This window comes from Oncorhynchus clarkii, unplaced genomic scaffold (assembly GCF_045791955.1).
Source record: "Oncorhynchus clarkii lewisi isolate Uvic-CL-2024 unplaced genomic scaffold, UVic_Ocla_1.0 unplaced_contig_1650_pilon_pilon, whole genome shotgun sequence".
Lineage (NCBI taxonomy): Eukaryota > Metazoa > Chordata > Actinopteri > Salmoniformes > Salmonidae > Oncorhynchus > Oncorhynchus clarkii.
In genome coordinates, this window is record NW_027257952.1 from 340,001 (window position 1) to 351,185 (window position 11,185).

General features: G+C 47.2%; 1 protein-coding gene across 1 annotated transcript in view; it reads right to left on the reverse strand.

The window, feature by feature from the left end:
• The window catches only part of LOC139394230 (glutamate receptor, ionotropic, N-methyl D-aspartate 2A, a), a 331,718-nt gene extending 322,869 nt beyond the window's left edge, over positions 1–8,849 (reverse strand). The window contains exon 1 of the mRNA XM_071142252.1: positions 8,669–8,849. The gene's annotated coding sequence lies outside the window, so the exon portion shown is untranslated. The remainder of the gene's footprint in view (positions 1–8,668) is intronic.
• Between the last annotated feature and the right edge of the window lie 2,336 nt (positions 8,850–11,185).

Genomic DNA, 11,185 nt, shown 5'->3' on the forward strand with positions numbered 1-11,185 from the left:
ACATGGACCAGCATCCCTGTGGAACGCTTTCTACACCTTGTAGAGTCAACATGGACCAGCATCCCTGTGGAACGCTTTCTACACCTTGTAGAGTCAACATGGGCCAGCATCCCTGTGGAACGCTTTCAACACCTTGTAGAGTCAACATGGGCCAGCATCCCTGTGGAACACTTTCTACACCTTGTAGAGTCAACATGGACCAGCATCCCTGTTGGGACGCTTTCTACACCTTGTAGAGTCAACATGGACCAGCATCCCTGTTGGGACGCTTTCTACACCTTGTAGAGTCAACATGGACCAGCATCTCTGTTGGGACGCTTTCTACACCTTGTAGAGTCAACATGGACCAGCATCCCTGTTGGGACGCTTTCTACACCTTGTAGAGTCAACATGGACCAGCATCCCTGTTGGGACGCTTTCTACACCTTGTAGAGTCCATGCCTCCGACGAATTTAAGCTGTTCTGAGGGCAAAACTCAATATTAGGAAGGTGTTTTTAATGTTGTGTTCACTCAGCGTAGATGGGTATGTTATGTGAATATGCAGGGTTAAATTGTGATGTTAGCCTGTGTGAATGGTAACATATGGTTAGTCTGCTTGGTTAGTCTGCTGTGGGGGATTCTCAAACCTGGGTGACTGCCTTCTCTCTCATACCTGGGTGACTGCCTTCTCTATACCTCTCTCTCTCTGAGATTCTCTCCCTCTATCCCACTGCCTCTCTCGCTCTCTCTCTCTCTCTCTCTCTCTGAGATTCTCTCTCTCTCTCTCTCTCTCTCTCTCTCTCTCTGAGATTCTCTCTCTCTCTCTCTCTCTCTCTCTCTCTCTGAGATTCTCTCTCTCCATCCCGGCCACAGCAGCAGCAGCAGCCCTGCCATCTGCTCTGAGCGCCCTGTGTGAACCTCTTCCTCTCTCTTTCTCTCCAACCCTATATTCCTCTCTCCATCACTCTCTCTCCTATCCCTCTATTGTCTCTCCTTCTTTCTCTCCACCACTCTCTCTCTGTGTCATTCTGCTCAGATTGGTCTGACTGACAGGACCACGTTAGGGCCTGAGGAACACACGACCATGTTAGGGCCTGAGGAACACACGACCATGTTAGGGCCTGAGGAACACACAACCATGTTAGGGCCTGAGGAACACACGGCCATGTTAGGGCCTGAGGAACACACAACCATGTTAGGGCCTGAGGAACACACAAACATGTTAAGGCTTGAGGAACACACGACCATGTTAGGGCCTGAGGAACACACGACCATGTTAGGGCCTGAGGAACACACGACCATGTTAGGGCCTGAGGAACACACGACCATGTTAGGGCCTGAGGAACACACGACCATGTTAGGGCCTGAGGAACACACGACCATGTTAGGGCCTGAGGAACACACGACCATGTTAGGGCCTGAGGAACACACGACCATGTTAGGGCCAAGACCACACACCTCTTTAGGATGACTGAATAACGTAGTGTGTGTGTGTGTGTGTGTGTGTGTGTGTGTGTGTGTGTGTGTGTGTGTGTGTGTGATGGAAACAGTGCCCTGTGACATAACAGGGATAAATCTCTGTGAGTTAACTCTGCACCTGAGTCCACCACACACACACACACACACACACACCACACACCTGTGCAGGCAGCGAAGGGGGGGGGGGGGAATATACCTGGGCTAAACTCATTACTGAAACATTCAGCTTCCCTCCCTCTATTTCTGGGGGGGGTTATATAGTCTAACCACTAACAGATAGGTTAACTGTCTGGTATCTGGGGTTATATAGTCTAACCACTAACAGATAGGTTAAGTGTCTGGTATCTGGGGTTATATAGTCTAACCACTAACAGATAGGTTAACTGTCTGGTATCTGGGGGGGTTATATAGTCTAACCACTAACAGATAGGTTAACTGTCTGGTATCTGGGGGGGTTATATAGTCTAACCACTAACAGATAGGTTAACTGTCTGGTATCTGGGGGGGTTATATAGTCTAACCACTAACAGATAGGTTAACTGTCTCGTATCTGGGGGGTTATAGAGTCTAACCACTAACAGATAGGTTAACTGTCTGGTATCTGGGGGGGTTATATAGTCTAACCACTAACATATAGGTTAACTGTCTGGTATCTGGGGGGGTTATATAGTCTAACCACTAACAGATAGGTTAACTGTCTGGTATCTGGGGGGGTTATATAGTCTAACCACTAACAGATAGGTTAACTGTCTGGTATCTGGGGGGTTATATAGTCTAACCACTAACAGATAGGTTAACTGTCTGGTATCTGGGGGGGTTATATAGTCTAACCACTAACAGATAGGTTAACTGTCTGGTATCTGGGGGGGTTATATAGTCTAACCACTAACAGATAGGTTAACTGTCTGGTATCTGGGGGGGTTATATAGTCTAACCACTAACAGATAGGTTAGCTGTCTGGTATCTGAGAGGGGTTATATAGTCTAACCACTAACAGATAGGTTAACTGTCTGGTATCTGGGGGGGTTATATAGTCTAACCACTAACAGATAGGTTAACTGTCTGGTATCTGGGGGGGTTATATAGTCTAACCACTAACAGATAGGTTAACTGTCTGGTATCTGGGGGGGGTTATATAGTCTAACCACTAACAGATAGGTTAACTGTCTGGTATCTGGGGGGGTTATATAGTCTAACCACTAACAGATAGGTTAACTGTCTGGTATCTGGGGGGGTTATATAGTCTAACCACTAACAGATAGGTTAACTGTCTGGTATCTGGGGGGGGTTATATAGTCTAACCACTAACAGATAGGTTAACTGTCTGGTATCTGAGAGGGGTTATATAGTCTAACCACTAACAGATAGGTTAACTGTCTGGTATCTGGGGTTATATAGTCTAACCACTAACAGATAGGTTAACTGTCTGGTATCTGGGGGGGGGGTTATATAGTCTAACCACTAACAGATAGGTTAACTGTCTGGTATCTGGGGGGGTTATATAGTCTAACCACTAACAGATAGGTTAACTGTCTGGTATCTGGGGGGGTTATATAGTCTAACCACTAACAGATAGGTTAACTGTCTGGTATCTGGGGGGGGTTATATAGTCTAACCACTAACAGATAGGTTAACTGTCTGGTATCTGGGGGGGTTATATAGTCTAACCACTAACAGATAGGTTAACTGTCTGGTATCTGGGGGGGGTTATATAGTCTAACCACTAACAGATAGGTTAACTGTCTGGTATCTGAGAGGGGTTATATAGTCTAACCACTAACAGATAGGTTAACTGTCTGGTATCTGGGGTTATATAGTCTAACCACTAACAGATAGGTTAACTGTCTGGTATCTGGGGGGGGGGTTATATAGTCTAACCACTAACAGATAGGTTAACTGTCTGGTATCTGGGGGGGTTATATAGTCTAACCACTAACAGATAGGTTAACTGTCTGGTATCTGGGGGGGTTATATAGTCTAACCACTAACAGATAGGTTAACTGTCTGGTATCTGGGGTTATATAGTCTAACCACTAACAGATAGGTTAACTGTCTGGTATCTGGGGAGGTTATATAGTCTAACCACTAACAGATAGGTTAACTGTCTGGTATCTGGGGGGGTTATATAGTCTAACCACTAACAGATAGGTTAACTGTCTGGTATCTGGGGTTATATAGTCTAACCACTAACAGATAGGTTAACTGTCTGGTATCTGGGGGGGTTATATAGTCTAACCACTAACAGATAGGTTAACTGTCTGGTATCTGGGGGGTTATATAGTCTAACCACTAACAGATAGGTTAACTGTCTGGTATCTGGGGGGGTTATATAGTCTAACCACTAACAGATAGGTTAACTGTCTGGTATCTGGGGTTATATAGTCTAACCACTAACAGATAGGTTAACTGTCTGGTATCTGGGGGGGTTATATAGTCTAACCACTAAAAGATAGGTTAACTGTCTGGTATCTGGGGGGGTTATATAGTCTAACCACTAACAGATAGGTTAACTGTCTGGTATCTGGGGGGGTTATATAGTCTAAACACTAACAGATAGGTTAACTGTCTGGTATCTGGGGGGGTTATATAGTCTAACCACTAACAGATAGGTTAACTGTCTGGTATCTGGGGGGGGTTATATAGTCTAACCACTAACAGATAGGTTAACTGTCTGGTATCTGGGGGGGTTATATAGTCTAACCACTAACAGATAGGTTAACTGTCTGGTATCTGGGGGGGGTTATATAGTCTAACCACTAACAGATAGGTTAACTGTCTGGTATCTGGGGGGGTTATATAGTCTAACCACTAACAGATAGGTTAACTGTCTGGTATCTGGGGGGGGGGGGGTTATATAGTCTAACCACTAACAGATAGGTTAACTGTCTGGTATCTGGGGTTATAGAGTCTAACCACTAACAGATAGGTTAACTGTCTGGTATCTGGGGGGGTTATATAGTCTAACCACTAACAGATAGGTTAACTGTCTGGTATCTGAGAGGGGTTATATAGTCTAACCACTAACAGATAGGTTAACTGTCTGGTATCTGGGGGGGTTATATAGTCTAACCACTAACAGATAGGTTAACTGTCTGGTATCTGGGGTTATAGAGTCTAACCACTAACAGATAGGTTAACTGTCTGGTATCTGGGGGGGTTATATAGTCTAACCACTAACAGATAGGTTAACTGTCTGGTATCTGGGGTTATAGAGTCTAACCACTAACAGATAGGTTAACTGTCTGGTATCTGGGGGGGTTATATAGTCTAACCACTAACAGATAGGCCAGGACCAGACTTCTCTCTCTCTCTGCTGCTATAGGCCAGGACCAGACTTCTCTCTCTCTCTCTCTATTGCTATAGGCCAGGACCAGACTTCTCTCTCTCTCTCTATTGCTATAGGCCAGGACCAGACTTCTCTCTCTCTCTCTATTGCTATAGGCCAGGACCAGACTTCTCTCTCTCTGCTGCTATAGGCCAGGACCAGACTTCTCTCTCTCTCTGCTGCTATAGGCCAGGACCAGACTTCTCTCTCTCTGCTGCTATAGGCCAGGACCAGACTTCTCTCTCTCTCTGCTGCTATAGGCCAGGACCAGACTTCTCTCTCTCTGCTGCTATAGGCCAGGACCAGACTTCTCTCTCTCTCTGCTGCTATAGGCCAGGACCAGACTTCTCTCTCTCTCTCTCTATTGCTGTAGGCCAGGACCAGACTTCTCTCTCTCTCTCTCTATTGCTGTAGGCCAGGACCAGACTTCTCTCTCTCTCTCTCTCTCTATTGCTATAGGCCAGGACCAGACTTCTCTCTCTCTCTATTGCTGTAGGCCAGGACCAGACTTCTCTCTCTCTCTCTATTGCTGTAGGCCAGGACCAGACTTCTCTCTCTCTCTCTCTCTCTATTGCTATAGGCCAGGACCAGACTTCTCTCTCTCTCTCTATTGCTGTAGGCCAGGACCAGACTTCTCTCTCTCTCTCTATTGCTATAGGCCAGGACCAAGCTGATTCACCCTGTTTAAACATCAACTCTTGTCTCTCTCTCTTTCTCTATCCTTCTCTCTCATTTCAATTTCAATCAGGGCCACGACTTATTCACACTGTTAAAACATCAATGCTTCTCTCCCTCTCTCTCTGTCTCCCTCCCTCTCTCTCTCTCTCTGTCTCCCTCCCTCTCTCTCTCTATCTCTCTCCCTCCCTCTCCCTCTCTCTCTGTCTCCCTCCCTCTCTCTCTCTCTCTGTCTCCCTCCCTCCCTGTCCATGTTGCGATCCGAGACTCAGTCAGATGTAAGAACTGTGCCTCTACAACGTGACTGGCTCCGAGAGTACGGAAGGGGAAAGAAGAGAAGATGTAAATTCATTTTGATTTCTCATTAAAGTGTTACTGGATGCACCACAATACACCGACGACCCCTACTGGCGGGACCCGGGACTGCAGCCACCTATCGGCCGGGCTGCTTGCTCTGCGGAATGTAGGACAAAACATATTCTCTCTCGGTCTCTCTCTCTCTCTGTCGCTCTCTCTCTGTGTCTCCCTCTCTCTCGTTCTCTCTCTGTCTCTCTCTCTGTGTCTCCCTCTCTCTCTCTCTCAATTCAATTCAATTCAAGGGGCTTTATTGGCATGGGAAACATGTGTTAACATTGCCAAAGCAAGTGAGGTAATTAATATACAAAAATCTCTCTCTCTCTCTCTCCTGCGAGTCAAGTTGTTGGTGGGCGTGGGTGACAGATCCTGACACAAGAGACCCATATAGCATGTTGGGGGCCGTCTGGCAATGCGTACATCTCTCTCTCTCCCCCCAGCGAGTCAAGTTGTTGGTGGGCGTGGGTGACAGATCCTGACACAAGAGACCCATATAGCATGTTGGGGGACCGTTGGGCAATGCGTACATCTCTCTCTCTCCCCCCAGCGAGTCAAGTTGTTGGTGGGCGTGGGTGACAGATCCTGACACAAGAGACCCATATAGCATGTTGGGGGACCGTTGGGCAATGCGTACATCTCTCTCTCTCCCCCCAGCGAGTCAAGTTGTTGGTGGGCGTGGGTGACAGATCCTGACACACGAGACCCATATAGCATGTTGGGGGACCGTTGGGCAATGCGTACATAGGCGAGTGATGTTTAACACGGAACCGGATCAAAGTTGGCATGAGCTGAACTTTATGCCTATACTCTTGCGACATCGTGTTGCTATTTGACCAATTGAAGCTCACTATAGTTTCCATTCACCTTACTGGATTGGCTGTTGATACCTGGCACTGTACCATGCCTGTTTTACTAGCACGCACCAACATGAAAAGCGGAAAAAGCGACGCGTGGCTCTCCGAATTTACCCGTTACTATTATCTCGGCCGTGACTGATCAAATGGTTGGGTTCAATATTCTTAAAAAAAAAAAAAAATCAACAGTATTTTTTGTCACAGTCGGTCATTCAGAGCCTGTAGCCTTGCTGGACCACCGAGACACACACAAAGGAAGTTCTGAGACTGAATGGGAAACCGATGGACAGCAGAAACCCGCAGTGTCGACGAGGAGAGCCAATGAGGGAAGAAGTGTAACCCTGTAGCATCTGTTCTCACCGTCTCTTCTCCTCCCCGAAAATCCCACACGCTTCATGCCCACATCATGTTCTCTCAGCGAAGGGTTCGCGTTAATGGTAGGGGGGGGGGGGGGGGGGGGGGGGGGGTTGAACAATTCATTCGTTTCCCCTCCTGTCTCACGTAATGCTTGCAACATCCGCACAAACCCCCAGGAGCTCTAGACAGCGGCGAGATCGAGGGCAGGCAGATACAGAGGGTGTTTGTCTTATTGTGTTTTTACCGGGGGCTCCGGTGCGCTGTTTAGTCTTCAGAGAGAGAGATGTTCGTCCTGCGCTCCGCTCACATGATTATGACACGAGTCTGCAACAAGATCACTCTGCTCACACACACATATCGGTACCGAAACGGAACTACGACTCCGTTTACTCCACCAGTTACAGATGTAGGATCTTCATTTGAGCCAGTTTGCTACAGTAGGAGAGTAATCCTGCAGCAACAGGACATGTGAATTATTATGTGGATTATAATTCATGGATATTTTTTGTATGGGGTTGATACGGGGTTGATACATTTTTTTTCTTTAGGGCAAATCAAGTCTGAATTTTCAAAGTGGAAATTACTAACTTTACAAGCCTTTTTAAAAGGAAAATAAACTACAAGTTTTGCATTTCTTGCTGTGAAGGGATATTCTCAGTAACAAAATTGTGATCAAATTACAATCCTACATCTGTTTTGGGTTGTTCTTAAAACCACAAGTAGATATTTAGCAGGGGGGTAGAGGGGGGTTATATTGGGGTGGTAGGGTGATATGTAGAGGGGGTTATATTGGGGTGGTAGGGTGATATGTAGAGGGGGTTATATTGGGGTGGTAGGTTGATATGTAGAGGGGGTTATATTGGGGTGGTAGGGTGATATGTAGAGGGGGTTATATTGGGGTGGTAGGGTGATATGTAGAGGGGGTTATATTGGGGTGGTAGGATGATATGTAGAGGGGTTATATTGGGGTGGCAGGGTGATATGTAGAGGGGGTTATATTGGGGTGGTAGGGTGATATGTAGAGGGGGTTATATTGGGGTGGTAGGGTGATATGTAGAGGGGGTTATATTGGGGTGGCAGGGTGATATGTAGAGGGGGTTATATTGGGGTGGTAGGGTGATATGTAGAAGGGGTTATATTGGGTAGAGGGGTTATATTGGGGTGGAAGGGTGATATGTAGCAGGATAGGGGGAGAGAAGGGGTTATAGGTTGATATGTAACCTAACCAGGACAAAGGTGGTTGTGGGTAATGGTACCTCTGTGCACCCATGGTAACCTACAGGCTGGGGGGGTTTAGTTCTGAAGCACAGTTGATCACAATGAAATCAAACCCAAAGACAAAAAGAGCTGAGCTTTCCCTCATATCCTACAACACACACACACACACACACACACACACACACACACACACACACACACACACACACACACACACACAGCCTAGTGCTCGCTGCACTTTGGAGAGTCAAGGCACGGTAAGGCAAGACTATGCGTAAAACGGGGCAGCCTATCGCTACCGTTGAAAAACGCAACAGTAATGTCGATAATGAAAACATGAATAGACAAGAGCGAGACAGACCGGGGGGAACCTGCAGGGGGACATGGACACTGACAGAAAGACATATTACACATGGACATACTTACAGCCTCTCCCTTTCATAGAGCTTCAGAACAGCGGGGTGATGAGGTGACATTACAACAGCCCAGCCGGTTCCCCCCCCCCGCGTCCTCTGGAACTCAAACCAAATGAAGACAGGCGTTTATTCCTTCTTTCCTTCCTTCCTTCCCGAGGTATAGAATATTAATCCTGTTGTTAACTCCACACACACCGCTGAGAAAGAGCAGCACAATCACTGTAATCCAATAGGGCTCATTGTGTACCTCATTGTGTACCGTGTTCCTTGGTCCGCCGCGGTACAAATATCCCAGTCCAACATCTTCCAGTCGAACGTTAAGTCCCTTTTTCACACACCCCTTGTCTTCTCCGTCTCCCGTGGTCTTCTTTCTCGTCCTATCCCAGCTGCGAGCAGCGAGCCGAGCTGCCCTGCACGCAACGCACACGGTAAGGACTGACTACAACGTGTTTGTGTGCGTGAGTACGTGCGTGTGAGTGAGTGAGTGCGCTCTGCAGAAGAGGGACTGGCTGCTGGAAGGATGGACGGACCGACGGTGCCTGCGCTGCTCGCTGGGCTGGCTCCCAACCCCACTGGCCACAAACGTCTAGTTTTGATTTACATTTGGTTGAGCTGTCAAACTAATTCGACGTGAAATCAACAAGAAATGTCATTGGATTTGGGAGAACGAAGAAAAAAAATGAAATGCCCTTTTGTGTTGATGACTTTTTTTACAAATCCAATTAGTTTTCCACGTTGATTCAACATCATCACAGTGATGTTGTTGTTGTTGGTTGGAATGACGTGAGAAACAACGTTGATTCAACCTGTTTTTTTGTTGTTGTTGCCCTGCTGAACTCCGGTTTCAGCGCAATGAACTAGATAACACAACGCAGGCAGCATCAACTTCTATCACCGGAAGACGATCCTTAGAACGTTTTGATTATAATAAATGACGATCATTTTCTTCAGACCTTGTAACTGTTTTTAAAGACATTTCAGTCGTCTAAACGAACCACTGCTTTCATGTCATATTGTATTATTTGTTTTTCTTTTGTGATTGGCTGACATAAAGGTGTTTTGTTTTGTGATTGGCTGACATAAAGGTGAAATAAAATAATGCACCAGAATAGCCTAATTCTTCTCCTTTTTTTTCTGTCGTCGTTTCCTTCTAATCTCTCTGTTTTCTATCCTTCTATATCAGGATGTGGATGTGGAGTCTGTCGGCCAGGGGGTGCCTCTCAGTGACGGAGAATAGCTGTCATTTAAATTCCACATGCCGCCTTCCGTCAAAAGCACCCCCTCCCCCCAACCCCCCTCCCTCCCTTTCTCTCTGCAGAACTCTTGTATGGAGTCTGCTACTGCACTCTGGAGAAAGAAGGGAGAGATGCAGCGAGATGGAGAGAGAGAGGGAGAGGGGTGGAGAAAGATGGAGAGAGGGAGAGGGGGAGAGAGGGAGAGGGATGGAGAGAGATGGAGAGAGGGAGAGGGAGAGGGGGAGAGAGGGAGAGAGGTGGAGAGAGATGGAGAGAGGGAGAGAGAGAGGGGGAGAGGGGGAGAGAGGTCGAGACAGAGAGGGAGAGGGATGGAGAGAGATGCAGCAAGAGGGAGAGATGCAGTGAGATGGAGAGAGAGAGTAGGGGAAAGAGATGGAGAAAGAGAGAGAGGGAAACAGAGGGGGAAAGAGATGCAGAGAGGTGGAGAGAGAGGGAAACAGAGGGGGAGAGAGATGCAGCGAGATGGAGAGAGAGTAGGGGAAAGAGATGGAGAAAGAGAGCGAGGGAGGGAAACAGAGGGGGAGAGAGATGCAGAGAGGTGGAGAGAGAGGGAAACAGAGGGGGAGAGAGATGCAACGAGATGGAGAGAGAGAGTAGGGGAAAGATAGAGGGAAAGAGATGGAGAAATAGAGAGAGGGAAACAGAGGTGGAGAGATGCAGTGAGATGGAGAGAGAGAGTAGGGGAAAGAGAGAGAGATGCAGAGAGAGATGAAATACCCAGCAGCCTTTCCGTGTGCTGCAGCGGTCTAGAGCCGTTATTACAGACCTGGGTTCCTTCCCGGACCACAATCCTGCCGTGGCCGCGAGTCCCATAAGACTGCGTACAACTGGCCCAGCGTCGTCTGGCTTTAGGGGAGGGTTTGACTGGCGGGGGCTTTACTTGGTTCATCGTACTCTAGCGACTCCTAGTGGCGGGCCGGGTGCCTGCAGGCTGACCCCAGTAGCCAGTTGAAACGGTGTTTCCTGATTAAGACATTGGTCTTAATCAGCGTTATTGATTATTAATGATATTTTCAAAACCATGTATACATGGAACAATTATTTTCTCGTATTCAAAGTTCTGACTCCAAAGCGTGGACCGCAGCCTATAGCGCTCCTACAGTATTTCCCAGACCAGGAGACATATGTACATTTTGACCTACCTAAAGATCAGTAGTGGTGCGGCTGAATTTCGGGTGGATTAACCGTCGGGGGAGTCGCAGCGATGAGACAAGATCTAATAAATGAATAAATAAAAACCCAGCAGCGTTGCAGTTCTTTACACCAATGCG